Genomic DNA, 18,431 nt, shown 5'->3' on the forward strand with positions numbered 1-18,431 from the left:
CTACTGGCCTGTCCTGCCTCCAGCGTTCCTTCTGAACGCACATTCAGTGCTGCTGGAGGCTTTGTAAGCGATCACAGAGTGCGCCTGTCCACAGACTCTGTTGATCGGCTCACATTCATAAAAATGAATCAGTCTTGGATCACCAACTACCAAGCACCTGATGCTGATGTAACCGATTGATTTTTCTATGGATGTGGGATCCCTTGAAGTTTGCATATGCTGAGTGACTATCCTATTATATTGAGTGACTATCCTATTCCTCCTCAATCTTCATGATGATAGCTTCTAAGGATATTTTTGGTTCAGGGCACCACCAACACTGACTAAGGCCCAATTTTTCTGCCCCTGTTTAACAGGAGTGTGTAATTACAATTTTTGATCAAATATTTAACAGCAGGGCTCGTTCCTGCACTCAACAATAGTATCTGTGAGGGGTTGCAGTGTTGTGGCAGCACCACCACTGCCTAAGGCCAAATTTTTCTGCCCCTGTTTAACAGGGTCGTGTAATTACAATTTTTGATCAAATATTTAACAGCAGGGCTTGTTTCTGCGCTCAACAAGAGTATCTATGAGGCTTTACAGTGTTGTGCCACCACCACCACCACCACCACTGCCTAAGGCCCATTTTTTCTGCCCCTGCTTAACAGGGGCATGTAATTTCAATTTTTGCACTAATATTTCACAGCAGGGCCCGTTCCTGCGCTGAACAAGAGTATCTGTGAGGCTTTACAGTGTTGTGCCACCACCGCCTAAGGACCAATTTTTCTACCCCTGTTTGACAGAAGCATGTAATTACAATACTTGATATAATATTTCACAGCAGGACCCATTCCAGCGCCCACCAAGAGTAACTAAGATGGCTTACAGTAAAAAAAGAAAACAAATAAAATTAGACATGCTATCTGCCAATAGAACTTAACCAAAAAGTGCATTCTGTGCATCCAAAAATATAGAAACTATACCAAATCAAATCATTATTCAACCAAAACGATAAAGTCAAAGCAATAACTCCAAGGCCAATAATAAATAACACGTTATCTCCTCCGATTCCGCAACATGGCTGGTTGACGAACGACTGTTCAGAAATGAACTGAAAAGTGCAAAATGAAAAGTGCGAAAATTAAAACTGCTAAATGAAAAGTGCGAATCAACACTCACCAAAATGCTGCTAACACAAAATTAGCAGAAGGAGCCCAAAGGGTGGCGCTAAAGAGCTGAAAAACAACGTAGTACGTCACTACCTTCGTGTTTGTTGGCCAACAATTGTGTGGCCGTGTGCATGCAAGACAAGTTTGGGCCCACGCCCTTCGGACAAAATTCCGCGGTTTTCTTGGCCAACAATCCGATTGTGTGTATGAGGCTAAAGAGTTATAAAAAAAAAATCCCAAGCTTTGAACATCTCACGGAGCACTGTTCAATCCATCATCCAAAAATGGAAAGTGTATGACACAACTGCAAACCTACCAAGACATGGTCATCCACCTAAACTGACAGGCTGGGCAAGGAGAGCATTAATCAGAGAAACAGCCAAGAGGCCCATGGGGATCCCGCATCCAATTCGCAATAGTGTGAACCCAACCTTAGTCATGCACTCCACAAATCTGGCCTTTATGGAAGAGTGGCAAGAAGAAATCTATTGTTGAAAGAAAGCCATAAGAAGTCCAGTTTGTGGGAAGCCATGTGGGGGACACAACAAACATGTGGAAGAAGGTGCTCTGGTCAGATGGGACCAAAATTTTACTTTTTGGCCTAAATACAAAACGCTATGTGTGGCTGAAAACTAACACTGCACATCACCCTGAACACAACAACCCATCTGTGAAACATGGTGGTGGCAGCATCATGTTGTGGGGATGCTTTTCTTCAGCAGGGACAGGGAAGCTGGTCAGAGTTGATTGGAAGATGGATGGAGCCAAATACAGGACAATCTTAGAAGAAAACCTGTTAAAGCCTGCAAAAGACTTGAGACGGGGGTAGAGGTTCACCTTGCAGCAGGACATACAGCCAGAGCTACAATGGAATGGTTTAGATCAAAGCATAGTCATGTGTTAGAACGGCCTAGTCAAAGTGCAGACCTAAATCCAATTGAGAATCTGTGGCAAGACTTGAAAATTACTGTTCACAGACGCTCTCTCCATCCAATTTGACAGAGCTTGAGTTAGTGCGCAAAGAAGAATGGGCAAAAATGTAACTCTCTAGATGTGCAAAGCTGGTAGAAACATTCCCAAAAAGACTTGTAATTGCAGTGAAAGGTGGTTCTACAAAGTATTGTTGACTCAGGGGGGCTGAATACAAACATAACCCACACTTTTCACACATTTGTGATATTTATTATATAATTTTCCTTCCACTTCACAATTATGTGCCACTTTGTGTTGGTCTATCACATAAAATCCCAATAAAATACATTTATGTTTTTGGTTGTAACATGACAAAATGTGTAAAATGTCAAGGGGTATGAATACTTTTTCAAGGCACGGTATATGATATATCGTATTCCCCGTAGACACAGCTCCTGTATGGAAGATATTGGACTGTGTGTGGTGATATATCTCATCCCCCATAGACACAGCTCTTGTATGGAAGATATTGGACTGTGTGTGGTGATATATCTCATCCCCCATAGACACAGCTCCTGTATGGAAGATATTGGACTGTGTGTGGTGATATATCTCATCCCCCATAGACACAGCTCTTGTATGGAAGATATTGGACTGTGTGTGGTGATATATCTCATCCCCCATAGACACAGCTCTTGTATGGAAGATATTGGACTGTGTGTGGTGATATATCTCATCCCCCATAGACACAGCTCTTGTATGGAAGATATTGGATTGTGTGTGGTGATATATCTCATCCCCCATAGACACAGCTCTTGTATGGAAGATATTGGACTGTGTGTGGTGATATATCTCATCCCCCATAGACACAGCTCTTGTATGGAGAAGACATAGTATATGTCTATGGAGGACAGGATCATGGTGTATTAGTGAAGTGTGTGTGTAGAGATGACATCCCCACTGCTCTACAGACAGTAGTAAGGTGACACCCACACACCACCATGTGACACCCTCCTTCCCTAGTACGGCGGTGTGTCTCCTTGGCTGGGAGTCCCCTCCTTCCCAGGCTGTCATTTGGGGGGCGGGGCTCTAGGCGGCTCTCCTCCTCGCTGTGTGTCCGAGGCTGGTCGGATGGCTGTCTTACTAAAGGCCGGGGCTTTGGCCGCCTCTCCGCACCTTGTCTGCTTCCTCTGCCCGGTCGCCGGTAAGAGCCGCCCGAGTGGGAGAATGTGAGGGGGGCGGTACATACAGCTGGGAGGACGGGCATTTATATGGTGTGTATGTGTGTGCAGGGTGTGACAGCGGGGTGTGGGGGTATGGAGAAGGGACTTACCGTGCAGGTGTAGGGAGAGAGACACCCATGACACCTATGGCTTAGGTGTATGGAGACAGATACCTATAGCTCAGCTGTATGGGGAGACTTCTGGCTTACATGTCTGAAGAGACCTATGACTCAGGTGTAGGGAAAGGGGGACTTACCGCTCAGGTGTAGGGAGAGGGGGACTTACCGCTCAGGTGTAGGGAGAGGGGGACTTACCGCTCAGGTGTATGGAGAGGGGGACTTACCGCTCAGGTGTATGGAGAGGGGGACTTACCGCTCAGGTGTAGGGAGAGGGGAACTTACCGCTCAGGTGTAGGGAGAGGGGGACTTACCGCTCAGGTGTATGGAGAGGGGGACTTACCGCTCAGGTGTATGGAGAGGGGGACTTACCGCTCAGGTGTAGGGAGAGGGGGACTTACCGCTCAGGTGTAGGGAGAGGGGGACTTACCGCTCAGGTGTAGGGAGAGGGGGACTAAAGCTGGCCATACACTATACAATTTTCCTGTTCAACTTTCCTTTAGATTTACCAAAACCATATAATATGAGGTCAAACCTAAACCCTTTCAATTTGTATGCAATCAGACAGGCCCTTGCACTACATAGTTGAAGGTAAATCTAAAGGAAATTGAATCAGAAAATTGTATAGTGTATGGCCAGCCTTACCGCTCGGGGGTATAGAGAGAGAGAGAGAGACCTTCAGCTCAGGTATATAAGGACTATGGCTCAGGTATATGGAAAGAGACCTGCAGCTCAGGTGTATGGGGAGACTTTTGGCTTGCATGTCTGATGAGACCTATGACTCAGATGTATAGAGAGGGGACAGTTAAGACTCAGGTGTATAGGGACTCATGGTTCAGGGTTATGAAGAGAGACCCATGACTTGGGTATATGGAGAGCGCTATGGCTCTGGTGTATAGTGGGGGACCCCTATGGCTCTGGTGTATGGAGAGAGGGAACCTATGGCTCAGTTGTATGGAGAGAGGTAAATTTTATGGTTCAGGTGTGTAGAGAGGGGACCTGTGGCTCAGATGTCGAAGACGGAACTTCTAGCTCTGGTCTGTGGTGGGATCTCTGGTTCAGGTTATGGAGAAAAATATAGCTCAGGTGTATGGAGAAGGAACTCGTGGCTCAGGTGCATGGGCAGGGTGGATAAAAATCAATGATTTAAAAAAAATAAATCTTTTTTTTTTATTTAAATCAATTTTTTTTTTTTAAATCAAATTTATTTTAATAAAATGCTTTTGGAGTAAAGATCTATTTTAAAGATAGTTTTCTATTTAAGATACAATAATAATTTAATGTATTCAGCATAAAATGAAGCTTAGTTATGTAACATGAGGCTGTATATTCTGCAATGTTTACATTTTTGGTAAACTTATTCAATGAATCCAAGCTCTGCAAGCTGAGATAACATGCACTGCATTGATGCATTCAGACGAATTTCACAGTAACCATAAGATAAAACAAAGTTCAGGAATATTCCTTTATCTCATTGTTTTGCAAATCTATGTACACTACAAACTGCGTGATTGAATCTGTTCTGATATCGCTGTTTTACTAACCTGGCAGCTTATTATTCTAAATAGAAAACCTTAATTTTGTTTGCAAATATTAAAGATTCTAACTACCAGCAAGTATAAGTCCTTACATTTAAAGAGCACCTGTCATTTCAGATCCATCATGGCAGCGCCTGTTAGCGGGCATCCACTCACCTGCTGCCGCTACGTCCCTCACCTTGTTGTGTCACTGCTGCATCACCAGCCGTCCCATTAAAGTGAATGAGAATGTTGGTGATTCAACAGCGGGTCAGAGGAGGAGCCAGGACAGAGATGACAGTTGTGATTTAAAAATGATGATTTAAATCAAGCCTTTTTACTAGTGAATTAAATTGTGATTTAAATAAAATCCACCCTGTGTATGGGGAAGAAACTTGTGGCTCGGGTGTATGGGGAAGAAACTTGTGGCTCGGGTGTATGGGGGAAGAAACTTGTGGCTCGGGTGTATGGGGGAAGAAACTTGTGGCTCGGGTGTATGGGGGAAGAAACTTGTGGCTCGGGTGTATGGGGGAAGAAACTTGTGGCTCGGGTGTATGAAGAAGGAACTTGTGGCTCGGGTGTATGGGGAAAGCTTTAGCTTAGGTGAATGGTGGGACCTATGGCTCATTTGTTGGAGAAGGAACTTTTTTAGTTCAGGTTATGGAGAAAGCTATGGGACAGGTGTATGGTGGGACCTTTGGCTCTCATTATGGAGAAAGAGATCGTTCAGATGTTGGAGAAGGAACTTTGTGGTTCAGGTGTATGGAGAAGGAACTTGTGGCTCAGGTGAATGGTGGGACATATGGCTCATTTGTTGGAGGAGGAACTTTTTAAGTTCAGGTTATGGAGAAAGCTATGGGACAGGTGTATGGTGGGACCTTTGGCTCACGTTATGGAGAAAGAGATCGCTCAGATGTTGGAGAAGGAACTTACTGCTCAGGTGTTGGAGAAGGAACTTATGGTCAGTTATGGAGAAAGCTATGGCTCAGGTGTATGGTGGGACCTATGAATTAGGTGTTGGAGAAGGAACTTATGGTCCAGCTTATGGAGAAAGCTATGGCTCAGGTGTATGGTGGGACCTATGAATTAGGTGTTGGAGAAGGAACTTATGGTTCAGCTTATGGAGAAAGCTATGGCTCATGAAAAAGGGGGGGATTGGGAAATTAGGACTTTATATGAGGCTAATATGGCTGGGTAGGACCATGTGCCTCCATCCCTGTCAACTAAGGCAAAACATACACTGAAGCGGCCAGGCAGCAAAGTGTAGTAAAAGAGGTGGGACTTTAATTGAAGCTCGCGGTGACAAAATGAACTGAGTGGTGGACGATAAAAAGTTGTTTAATATTGCATAAAAAACATATTTAACCAACATAAAATTGCACATACATGAGGCTGCACCCATGACTAGGCGCCAGACTCTATAGTAGCAACATCTGATAACAACATATTTACAATCCTGTACCATAATGGTAGAATTTTAGGGAGTCCACCAGTGTTCATAGAATGTAAAGACATTTCAAATGGTAGCAACTGCACAGTCAAAAGTTCTTAGATCCTTCATCGGTAGAAATGTAAAAACTTGCATAACATAGTGGGTGTATACATGGTTCACAACATCAATTAGCTCGACGCGTTTCGCGGCTTAAAGCCGCTCTTCAGGAGCAGATATGCGAATTGTCTGTAATAGAAAATACGTAGAAACTCAATAACGCAGTTGGGGGAGTATGGGTAACCTTCCACCCAAAACCCGGGTAGGGCATGTAAACTTACTGGGTGTGTGCACCAGGACAAATGGCGTCCAGGTCAGCGGGCCAGCCCATAGTCAGTAACGGGAACCGAGAGGGCGAGTCCAATGGCGGCAGGCAACCCAGACAATGAACACAGCAGACCAACACTCCCAGGCTCACCTGGTGTGAAAAAAATGAAAAACCTAAAAGTGTGGGACAATGTGAGTAAAACAAACACATGTGGATGTAAAAGTGAGAAGAATGGGAGGGGGAGGGGGGGGCAGAAAAAATGATTGGTGGTCAACCAGGGGTGAAGGTGAGAGACCATGGTGGAAGGTCAACACCAAAACGCCCAGTGTGAGGGAGAGAGAGAGGGGGGGAGAAGCTGGGAAGTGTACCTGATGGAAGGGAAGGAACGAACCATCCAATCAAAGTGTGGAGCCTGTCTGGCAGGGAGCTCAGGGAGCACTGGAACACGCCAGGGCCGTCGCCCGCATATACCGCCGCCACGGACCCGCCCCCAACGTCACAACACGTGAGCGTAGGGGGAGGGGCATCCAGACGCACAGGCAAAGGGTTGCCATGCGGCCGGTGTCGGATTGAACCCTCCCACCGCTCGTGCAGATGGAAAGCAGACGCCGGAAGGGCCGCGTCAATAGACGCCGCACATCTGGCGTGCGTGTGTGACGTCGATGCGCAGTGGTAGCGTGGCCACCCCCCGAACGTCAGGCGGGGGAAGGAGGGGCCCCAGTGCGCATCGCGGCTCCCGCACTGAGACAACGCGGGCAGGTGTAGGGCCAGGGCCATCTAGTGGCCGGTGCAGAATACAGCAAGTCAAGATAAAATATAAAACATATCATCACAAACTCCAAACTATAAGCAAAGGGTAAGATAATTAACAAGGTAGTCAAGGAAAGAAAACTAATGAGCCAGTAAGGCTGGTTGCAGAAAACAGGTTATACCAATGTATGGGTAGATGTCACCAAGAGCTTCCATCCCTATTGCATAAATGAAAAAGGGGGGGATTGGGAAATTGGGACTTTATATGAGGCTAATATGGCTGGGTAGGACCATGTGCCTCCATCCCTGTCAACTAAGGCAAAACATACACTGAAGCGGCCAGGCAGCAAAATGTAGTACCATGTAGTACCATGTATACACCCACTATGTTATGCAAGTTTTTACATTTCTACCGATGAAGGACCTAAGAACTTTTGACTGTGCAGTTGCTACCGTTTGAAATGTCTTTACATTCTATGAACACTGGTGGACTCCCTAAAATTCTACCATTATGGTACAGGATTGTAAATATGTTGTTATCAGATGTTGCTACTATAGAGTCTGGCGCCTAGTCATGGGTGCAGCCTCATGTATGTGCAATTTTATGTTGGTTAAATATGTTTTTATGCAATATTAAACAACTTTTTATCGTCCACCACTCAGTTCATTTTGTCACCACGAGCTTCAATTAAAGTCCCACCTCTTTTACTACACTTTGCTGCCTGGCCGCTTCAGTGTATGTTTTGCCAAAGCTATGGCTCAGGTGTATGGTGGGACCTATGAATTAGGTGTTGGAGAAGGAACTCATGGTTCAGCTTATGGAAAAAAGCTATGGCTCAGGTGTATGGTGGGACCTATGAATTAGGTGTTGGAGAAGGAACTTATGGTTCAGCTTATGGAGAATGGCTCAAGGGTATGGAGAGAGAGACTTATGCTCAGGTGTATAGAGATCAATGCAATGCAATGCATCGCAAGGATTTTGACAATCGTTGTTGCAGATACCTACCTGTTTCTGCTGTGTGGAAAAAGCTGTTGGTTATTTTGTCTTTTGGATACTGAAGCTTTTCGAAAGCTGCAGGCTCTGCATCTTTTTAGAAGTGATTAGCCCTTTAGGAGCATCTCACCAAAACTAAAATTTTTCTTGCAGATTAAGTCTGACTTGTATTTTAATGCAGACTTCTGGGAAAAATCAGTGAGCCAATCACAAGCAGGAAATAACATTTCTGGAGGCTTTCCATATACAAAATGTGTACAGAATGCCTCCAGGTTGGCATATTGCATTGAATTTTACAGAAAATTACAGCACTGCAGATTGAGAAGGAAAGGTAGATTTTAATAACATTTAAATTGCGATATGATTTGTGTCAGAATTATATCTGGAAACATTTATTTATTTTTTTTTGCTGCATTTTTCCCACGAAAGTGGAGTTACCCCTTAAGTAGTATAAAGTGCAGGGGTTGTGTGGAAAGTGCATTGGCTCTAAAAGCATTATTTTTATGGATCCAGCTACAGGAAATGTTTATCTTCAAATGGGTAGCTGTATTTTTACACTGTTGTGATGAATGTGGCAATCATATTATTTTGTGTCAGCCTGTCAACACAGGCAGTTGTGTAAACTGATCAGCTCCTGGTTTCTATGTATCTTAACTACATGGAAACCTCATTGTGTCAGTTCACAATATGGCATACGGTACCACTCAGAAAAATAAAAGGATAGAAGGCATACCCACTGCCCGGATCCACCCCATATAATTGAGAGCGGTTAACATTAACTGTAGCTGTAAGAGCTATATAAACTCTTCACCAGGTATAACCAATTTACATACATGGTGCCGTCCACGTGACCATGTTACACATATACAAAAGGGAGGAAGGACCCACCAAGAAGGTCACATGTGAAACACTACAGTTGAAATAAAATTGGCTTTATTGGAAAAAAAGAGCACCATACATAATACAAAAAACACAGCTTCAGTGAATTGACCCTCTCAAAAACTAAAAGGGACTTGAAGCTGCGCATGCACCCATACACTCAACCTCTCACACTTCAGTGGAATTTCTAGAAACGTATGTCTATATAGCTTATTGCAAGGTGTAACTCCTTAACTGTTAATAGCCAAATTAAAGCACAGTCATACTGGATCCAGCAACGGTAAGGTAGGTAATTAAACAAGATGTCAGGTGCTGGCTTGCAGATGTTAACTCATAAAGCAGCCCTACATGGTAGTGCAGTCACTGACAGTTCATCGATAGTGTGCCTATCACGAGGCAAGGGCTATAGCACTTGTTGGTGAGGTATATATCTGACATTGGCCAAAAGGTGTCTTGTGCCAGTCAGGGGGAATCGCCCGCGCCAGGTTGCAAGGTTGTATATGTTATTGGTAGGCTAGGAGGGAAGGTGAGAGAGTAGTTGGTACCACAAGTGCAGTGTTACCGGCTCCTGCTGGAGTGCTGTACATATAAGGCAGTATGTCTGGGAGATCTAACCACTACCGCTGAATTGCCGACCCCCACTCCACTCTCTGTTCTGTACTGTGGGTCACTCCACCTCCCTCACATCACCGCGCTGTTAGCCATCGCATGACCACATACAGTCCGGATATGGTAGTCACTTCCTCATCACCTCACCAACTGCTGTTGCCTGCGAGCTGCGGTCCCGAGAGATGTCGTGTGTGTGCTGACGTCACTCTGACACGTTTTGTCAGCCAATCACCGCTAACTTCTTCAAAGCTTTCTTTTTTGTATTATGTATGGTGCTCTTTTTTTCCAATTTAATTTCAACCGTAGTGTTCCACATATGTGGCCTTTTTGGTGGGTCCTTCCTCCCTTTTGTTTATGGTACTGTCCCAATGTTGTAGGAAAGCTGTGCTCCCATCTCAGAATTTTATTGGACCTTTGTATTTGTGGTCCTCATAATACAAATCTTTCTAAACCATGGTAGCTCAAGAAAAATGTTTTGAAGGCCTTTGCTTATGTCATGTCACATACACACAATTTTTGTTAATTTTGTCACAATAAGGCCTCGTTTAGACTTGTGGTTGGAGGGTGGCAAACATGTGCAATCAAGCTCAACTACAAACTTTTGCCGCCCTCCAACCCTCTCCCCCTTAAGCTGCAATTGGCAGCAAACGGGGGTGGTTACATGCTGCCACCAAGTTAATGGGGAAGTCAGGTCAATGGGGAAGCGCCTCAAACTCCCCGCAACCACGTGCGATGCATGTGGTTGTGGCACATTTGCTGGGAAAAATTAGGTTAAAACAGGCGGTGAAAAGGTTACATAATTTCCTTACTGTCTTTCAGCAGGCTCTGGAGCGCAATACAAGCGTGGATCATGCTTCAGAAGTAACGGAGATTTAGACGCATGGCTAAATCTACCGCAAGGTTTGTATAAGAGCCATGTAAACGGCAAGCTTTGACATAGCATTCGCAGAGCTTTCAGTAAACTTTATTGAAGCATTTAAAGTACCCTTCAGCTCCAGTTTGTAATTTTTGAACACAGATCCTAATGGGAGTACCAATTTCCACTTTAAACAAGCTGCTAGCAGGCTTTGCACTTCTTGAAGCTTGTGGAAAGCCTGCTGCCACCTGCTAGCAGCTTGCTTAAAGTGGAAATCAGCACTCCCATTAGGATCTGGGTTCAACATTTACAAACTGTAGCTGAAGGGTACTTTAAAAGCTTGCTGAAAGCTCTGCAAATGCTTTGTCAAAGTGTGCGGTTTACACTGCTCTTGGTGATGATGACCACTTGATAAGTCCTTCATACAGCCAGAGACAGAATCATTAGTTCCCAAAACTGTAATCCAGTCCTTTTTATTGCAGTGTCAATGTCTGTATGTAGAATATACATAATGAACATGTGCTGAACTATAATTTGTTGATTAATTAGCTATGTATCGGGTTTCTACTGTTAAAGGAGAAGTACAGACAAAGATAGTTTGGCTGTACTTCTCCTGTGGACCACAGTGCACTTTGTTCTGCACTCCTATGACCCGTATTCAGCTGACAGCAGGCTAAAGACCGCCGTCGGCTGACGTCATAGAGCTGGTCCAGGCTGGGGAAAGATCACAATCATATGGTCAGGATCCACCCAAGAGCCTGGACTAGCACCTGGCTCAGCCTCCCAGTGATCTGCTGGGAGACTGAGCTAGCCCCTTCTGCCCACTTCACAGCTCAGCGCTGCATCCACCTAGGTAAGTATGATTTAAAAAAAATTCCAATTCTTCTTCTCTTTTAATATGTAACTTACAATAAACTAACAATTTTAAAGTAACTAAAGGCATTTTGGATAAAGCAAGAGAGTGTTAAAACTCCTACCAGGTTTTTTTTTTTTTTTTTGCCATCCGTGTCCCGTTGAGGAGATTTCCCTTTACTTCCTGTCCCATAGTCAAAACAGGAAGTGAGAGGGAATCCCTGATTGTCACCAGAACTAATGTCTGCATTGGAAGATTTCACCTCTACTCCTGTTCTGGGGAAAACACAAAATGTTGGTATTTTTTTTACCTTCACCTTTTAACGATAATAAGGACAAAAGAGGATGAATCTCCCTAAGGCCTCTTTCACAATACGCAATTTTGCAGTGATTTCAGGGAATGCCTGTGTAAACTTGAGGTCTATGGACTCAGCTTGCATCAAAGTCGGACCAAAGTAGTACAGGGACTACTTTGACGTCTATGCGCACAGATATGAATGGTACTCATTGGTAATCAAGGGGTACGACTTGTCATGTGTCTTTGCAGTCCCAAGTCGCAGGACAAGTCGCACAAGCGTGAAAGGGGTCTAACAGGTGCACAAAGTTCAGGTCTTCTAATCCCTCTGCACTCTAGCCAAAACTTTTTACTTTTGGGCCCCTGTCAAACAGATGGACTTCGGCAACGGATCCACCTGCTCAGTGGAGAATCTGTCCGCTGAGCAGGCGGATGACTGGTCTGTGTCCACTCTGCTTATGCAGAGTGGACACGGACACAACCCACTTTCCTCTATGGGCGGCCAGATGGAAACGGACCACCCGTCCGTTTCCATCCAACTTTCATCTGATCCGATCCGCCAGACAGATGGGGGAACAGATCCCTATCTGTCTGTCTTGAGTGGATTGAATTGGTTGTTGGCGGGTGTCTGTTAATGCCTGCCGCTCCATAGAGAGCAATGGATGGTCCGATTGGGTCCGCCTGAAAAACTGACAGGCGGACCTAATCAGCCTGTTTGTTTTGAATAGGGCTTAAGGGCTGGTTCACACCTATGCATTTTTCACTGCGTTTTCAATTTTGCATAAATGCACTACAGTCCATTTTAACATGGTTTCCTATGGGTCATGTTGACATCTGTATGTTTTCCACTGGTACGCTTTTTGGAAAGGGTCAGGGACTTTTTTTTTCAGAGCAGGTTGCATTTTTGGTTCCATAGACCTTAATTGAAACATAGCAGAAATGCATCAAAATACAGTACTTGTGTTTTTTTTAATGGGTTTCTGCTGGTTTGTCCTGCAAGACAACAGACACCTCTCAAAAACATAAAATGAATTAAACATGCACCTGGAAAATGCATCAACCGCAACCTGCATAGGTGTGAACCAGGCCTAAGGGAGGCTCTTGCCCCTTTCACACTTGGTGGGTTCCATTGTGATCAGCAGGGGATCTGTGAGCTGATCCCCCTGCTGATCAGAGCAGAGTGGGGAGACACAGACAGAGCCTGCTCTGCTCTGCTCTATGGTCGGCGGGAGTAAACAGACTCTGGTGTCCTGTTACACCTGGCTATCTTTGTTCCACTCCACCTAAACAGAAGAGGGCAGAGTTCTCTGCTGTTGTATTGTATTTTATTTTTTTAAGCAGTCCTTATTGGATTTGGACATCCATATACACCTGATGCCGATCTGAAAGGGGCCTTAGGCTCGATTCACATCTATGCATGTTGCTTTTGAGCATTTCTACATTGCTTTTTGCAGTGCTTGCCATGTTTTTGGACACACGTTTTTACAGCAATTTGCATATTGCGTTATTTTTATACACTGAATATAGCTGGTTGCTAAGGAGGGCCGCCGCGTCCTTAAGAACCGATGAGTCATCAGCATGTCAACAGGCTTCCCCTCTGACAGCTGAATGTGAAAAAAAAAATGTGAAGAAAAAACAGCGTGGGATGTTCCCCCCACCCCCCCCAGGGGGTCCATACCAGGCCCTTGGGTCTAGTATGGATTTGGAGGGAACCCCCCCCCCCCACACACACCAAAAAAAAAAAAAAAAAGGTGTGGGGTCACCCCAAAATGCATACCAGATCCTTATCCAAGCATGCAGGTCAGGAAAGGGAGGGTACAAGCGAGCGCCACCCCCCCTCTTGAACCATACCAGACTGCATGGGGGGCGGGTGTACCCCATACCCATTCACATGGGGGGGTGGGATCTGGGGGCCCTTGTCCCATTAACATGAGGGCAAGGTACTCTGGGGTGGGGGGGCAGAGCCCCCCCTACCCCAAAGCCCCCCCCCCCATGTTGAGGGCATGCGGTCACAGGCCTGCCAGGCTGCATGCTCAGGTAAGGGTCTGGTATGGATTTTGGGGGTGACCCCATGCCATGTTTTTAAAAAATTTTGGTGTGGGGGGGGTCCCCTCCAACTTATACGAGACCCAAGAGCCTGGTATGGACCTGGGCCGGGGGGACCCCCACGCTTTAGCCGCCAATTCTTCCTTTTTTTTTTAATTCAACTGTCAGCGGGGAAGCCCGCTGACAGCTGATGACTCATTGGTTGTTAAGGACATGGGGGCCAGCTTCCCGGCCCCTTCCTTAGCAACCAGCTATATACACTGTAAAAAAAAAAAAAAAAAACGCAAATCGCAGTAAAAACACGGTACTTGAAGACCTATTACATACAAAATGCTGCATTTTGCGGGGAAAAAAGTCCCCGACCAAAAACGCAGAGGCACAAAAATGCATTGATGCATCAAAAAATGCATTAGTGTGAATGGAGCCTTATGCCTCTACACATGATTGGATTTCCCGACAATAAATTTTGGATGTGAGCTTGTTGGCTGAAAGTCTGACCGTGTGTACGCTCCATCGAACATTTGTTGTCGGACTTTCTGACAGCAAATGTTGGCTAGCAGGTTCTCAGATTTTCCGCCAACAAAATTTGTTGTTGGAATTTCCGATCGTGTGTTTGCAAGTCCAATGCACAAATGTTTACACGTGCTCGGAATCAAGCATTGGCTATTGAACGTCCTTTTTCTCGGCTTGTCGTACGTCTTGTACGTCACCACGTCACCACGTTCCCACATTCGTAATTGTTGGCCAACATTTGTGTGACCGTTTGTTTGAAAAGACAAGTTGGAGCCAACACCCTTCAAACAAAATTCCACGGTTTTGTTGTCGGAAAGTCCGATCGTGTGTACGGGGCATTAGAGTTGAAAAAGCTACTAATAATGGAGGCAAAACACAAATATGCAAAGCAAATAGTTATGTAGCTGTGCCAACTTTGTTCTATGAGCAAAATGTTCTATACACATTTGATTCTTTGGAAGGAAATGAAGAAAAAATGTATTCCATTCAGGTATGCATTCTTAACTCAAAAAAGTCCCTTTTGATAATTTCAAAGCCTCCTATAAATTCCTTTTTTATTTTTATTTTTTTCTTCCTGCTGTGACTTGATTTCCTGTTAGAGGGTGGCTGCTTTCATTCTCCTTGGTCCCGCTGTAGGTAAGAGCATGGCCACCCTCTCTTGCTTGCTCTTGAGATGGAGAAAAGGCTCTAAGGTTTGTAGCATGCATAGAACAGTGCACATGACTGCAGCTAATGTGTATAACAATAAAAAAAAATAAGTTAGGAGGAAAAGGAGAGGTTTGGGCGCTCACAGAGAATGTTACGAGGCAGAAAAACAAAGAAAGATGCAATTTAATGAAGAATAGGTTACAGTAATGAATGTGTATAGATAATTTGTAAAGGATAGAAATATGGTTTAGTGTTACTTTAAGACAATGGCTTGCTTCTGTTGGTTCTAGATAAGACTAACCATTGTACAAAATACAACTCCATGCCAAATAACTTGTAAGGGCTCCTTCAGAGGGGTGATTGAGCCCATCCAGTGTGCAGGCAGCCCACAGAAGTGGCTGCACAGACACATTCACATGGCACAGTTTGAGGGGTGGGTACACAGATCCAAATGCAGAGCCCCAGCTTGGAGGTGGGTGCACACACATCTGCCAGTGGCTCTGTGTGGAGGAATGGGTTAATAACCCTTCTGAATGAGTAAATGTTAACTTTCAGTTTGCAACTTGCAAAAACACATAAACGCACACAAAGACGTGTCTAGGATATTATCGCATAATAATTTTCCTGCTAATTACCCAGACTAAAGGTCAGTTGTGATGGTGTATATTCCATGTCTGAACGCAAATGCATGCAGCAAAAATTCTGTATTTTCCATTTAAAAGTGGCACCCTTCGATATCCTCAGTGGTGGCAAATTGGCACAAGCACAGTATCAGCACAGATGAAAGCTGTTCTTTGTGTATTCTACAACAGTGGTCCTCAACCTCAGTCCTCACATACCCCCAACAGGCCATGTTTTGGGAATTTCTCTTCGATCAAATAGCTGTCCAAAATACCAAATACCATTGACTCCGATTTAAAGCACCTGTGCAAGATGAAGGAAACCTGAAAACATGGCCTGTTGGGGGTACTTGAGGACTGAGGTTGATAACCACTGTTCTACAATTCTAATATATGCTTGCCTGTTAAGGCACAACTAGCCATTTTTCTGCACAGACTGACAACTTACTATACAGCTTCAGATGAGCACGTTATGCTGCTGTGTATTCTGCTTTAGAGCTCATTTATGGGCAGAAAAAAGGCCGTGTTTGTGTACAGATAGCTTTGTTTGCATCTAAAGGCAGCACTATAGTAATCAGTGAGCCCATACACACAGCTGGGTCTATATATGAAAATGTGCACTGCGTTTTAGATGTGAACAAAAAAATTAGGACACAGCTGCAGATTTTACATGCGCATAAACGTGAGTACTTTAGGGGCATGTTTTGCGCAGGATCTTCTAGCTCTGCCAATAAGAACCTTTCTTTCATGCAGAAAGAATGTGTATGCCCGTGTGAATAAGCCCTTAAGCCCCGTACGCACGATCAGAAAATCGTATGGAAAATATCGCTTTCTAAGCGATCGTATGATAATCGGATTGTTAGTACAGAGCTTTCGAGAGCCGATCAGGACAGTTCATCCGATATTATTCTATCGGACATGCAGGAAAAATTTTTTCATACGATGCCAGATTGTACGATTTTCATTTAATCAGTACAGCTATCGTTTCGAAAATGCAATACAAATGCATTACAGCACATGACCTCACTTCTGAATTTTATTTCTGTCATGCGAGAATTTTCGTGACTTTAGTAAACTCATCAGATTCAATCTGATATCAGCATGCAATAAAAAACGGACGATCATTCGTCCGATGATCTCATCCTGGGGCATTAGGTTGTCAAAATTAGTGTTTAATGGGATGCAGGCTGTACCTGCTGGGGGTGTGCTATATGCTGTCTGGACCACGTTTCCCTGTAACCACTTCAGCTCCAGCGATATACCCACATGTCACGGGACTTTGAGTGGTTATACCAGGATGATGCCTGCAGCAGCAGGCATCATTCCGATGGTGTTTTGTTTTTTATAGAGCTGACAGCTCTCTTGTAAAAGCAATCCTAGTGGCTAATTAGCCACTGGATTGCATTTGCAAGCAGCAGGAAGGGATGTCTGCCCCCTTCCATGGCTTTCTTGGGCTCTCCCGTCCCATTGGGAGACCCAAGTGACCAGCTGGCACTTTTGCTAGTTGATTATAGAGGCAATTAAAGTCCAGAATGGTTCACCTCTGTGATTTAGAAAACCGAAAGCAGTGAGCTTACACCACTTACGGTTTCCCCGGATGTAAACAGTGTCCTTTTAAGTAGAGAAAGCATTTGATCACATCGATCTTGGTATGATCAAATGCTTTCAAAGGACAGATGAGACATCTGGGGTCTAATGGACCCCGGGTCTCCGTAGAGAGTACCTGTGACTGCCCATAAGGTATCACCACAAATATCAGATCATGGGCAGTAGAGCTGCACAATTCTGGATAAAGTGAGAATCAGAATTTTTTTGCTTAGAAGAAAGATCACAATTCTCTCATGATTCTGAAGAACTAGCTTTACAACCCCTAAACATTAGGTTATCAAACAAATAGGCAATATAATAAGATATAATACTGTTTGCTTCAAACAAAAGAAATGTAATGAACAATACTGTAATGTGTAAAGAAATAAAAAAACATATATTAAGTTATATTAGTGTCCTTAGTACTCACCGATACCAATCACTGATACCTACTGCAACTTTTTTTGTTTACACTTCAGCTGTCAGCGATGGTACAAAACACTGAAAAGTTTTTTTTTACAAATGAAATAAATTTTTTTTTTTTAATTTTGCTCTTTTTTCAATGTGAAACATGTAAAAATATTAATGTACAAAGCAAACAACAAAAAAAAGTTAATTATTAGTTTATAAAATAGAAGTAAATTAAAAAAAAAAAACCAGCATGAGCAAAATAAATGGAGGAGAATAAGGAGTTTATAAGGCTGATTAAATTACGGGTTAATAAGGGGTTAAACAGAGTAACAATTTAATAATAATAATAATAATAAAAAAAAAAAAAAAATACATTTGTTGATGAACATTGCCGGCTGCTTTTTTTTTTTTTTTTTTGAAAGCTGTGAGCAGGGAACTCCTCTACACTCGTTACATGAATCGTGAAAAATGCTGGATTAAGATCATATGGAGGGTTGAGTCGAGATCACGATCTTTTAACGATTAATTGTGCAGCTCTAATGGGCAGTAATTCTAGCACTGGATACCTCCTGTGTAAATCTACAGTGGTAAACCTGTAAGGGCATCTCTTATGGATAGTAAAATTCACACCGTTTGTTGCCGTTGCACGGGCGTGTGCAATTTTAAAGTGTGATATGTTTGGTATCTGTTTACTCAAC

The 18,431-nt window shown here is 43.9% G+C and overlaps 1 protein-coding gene across 6 annotated transcripts in view; it reads left to right on the top strand.

Annotated features, from left to right (window-relative positions):
* The first annotated feature begins 3,113 nt into the window (after nucleotides 1-3,113).
* The window catches only part of FAM135A (family with sequence similarity 135 member A), a 194,581-nt gene continuing 179,263 nt past the window's right edge, over nucleotides 3,114-18,431 (top strand). For all 6 annotated transcript variants that reach the window (XM_073626746.1, XM_073626745.1, XM_073626750.1 and 3 more), the window contains exon 1: nucleotides 3,114-3,264. The gene's annotated coding sequence lies outside the window, so the exon portion shown is untranslated. The remainder of the gene's footprint in view (nucleotides 3,265-18,431) is intronic.

The sequence above is a fragment of the Aquarana catesbeiana genome, linkage group LG04 (genome assembly GCF_042186555.1).
Source record: "Aquarana catesbeiana isolate 2022-GZ linkage group LG04, ASM4218655v1, whole genome shotgun sequence".
NCBI classification, from domain to species: domain Eukaryota; kingdom Metazoa; phylum Chordata; class Amphibia; order Anura; family Ranidae; genus Aquarana; species Aquarana catesbeiana.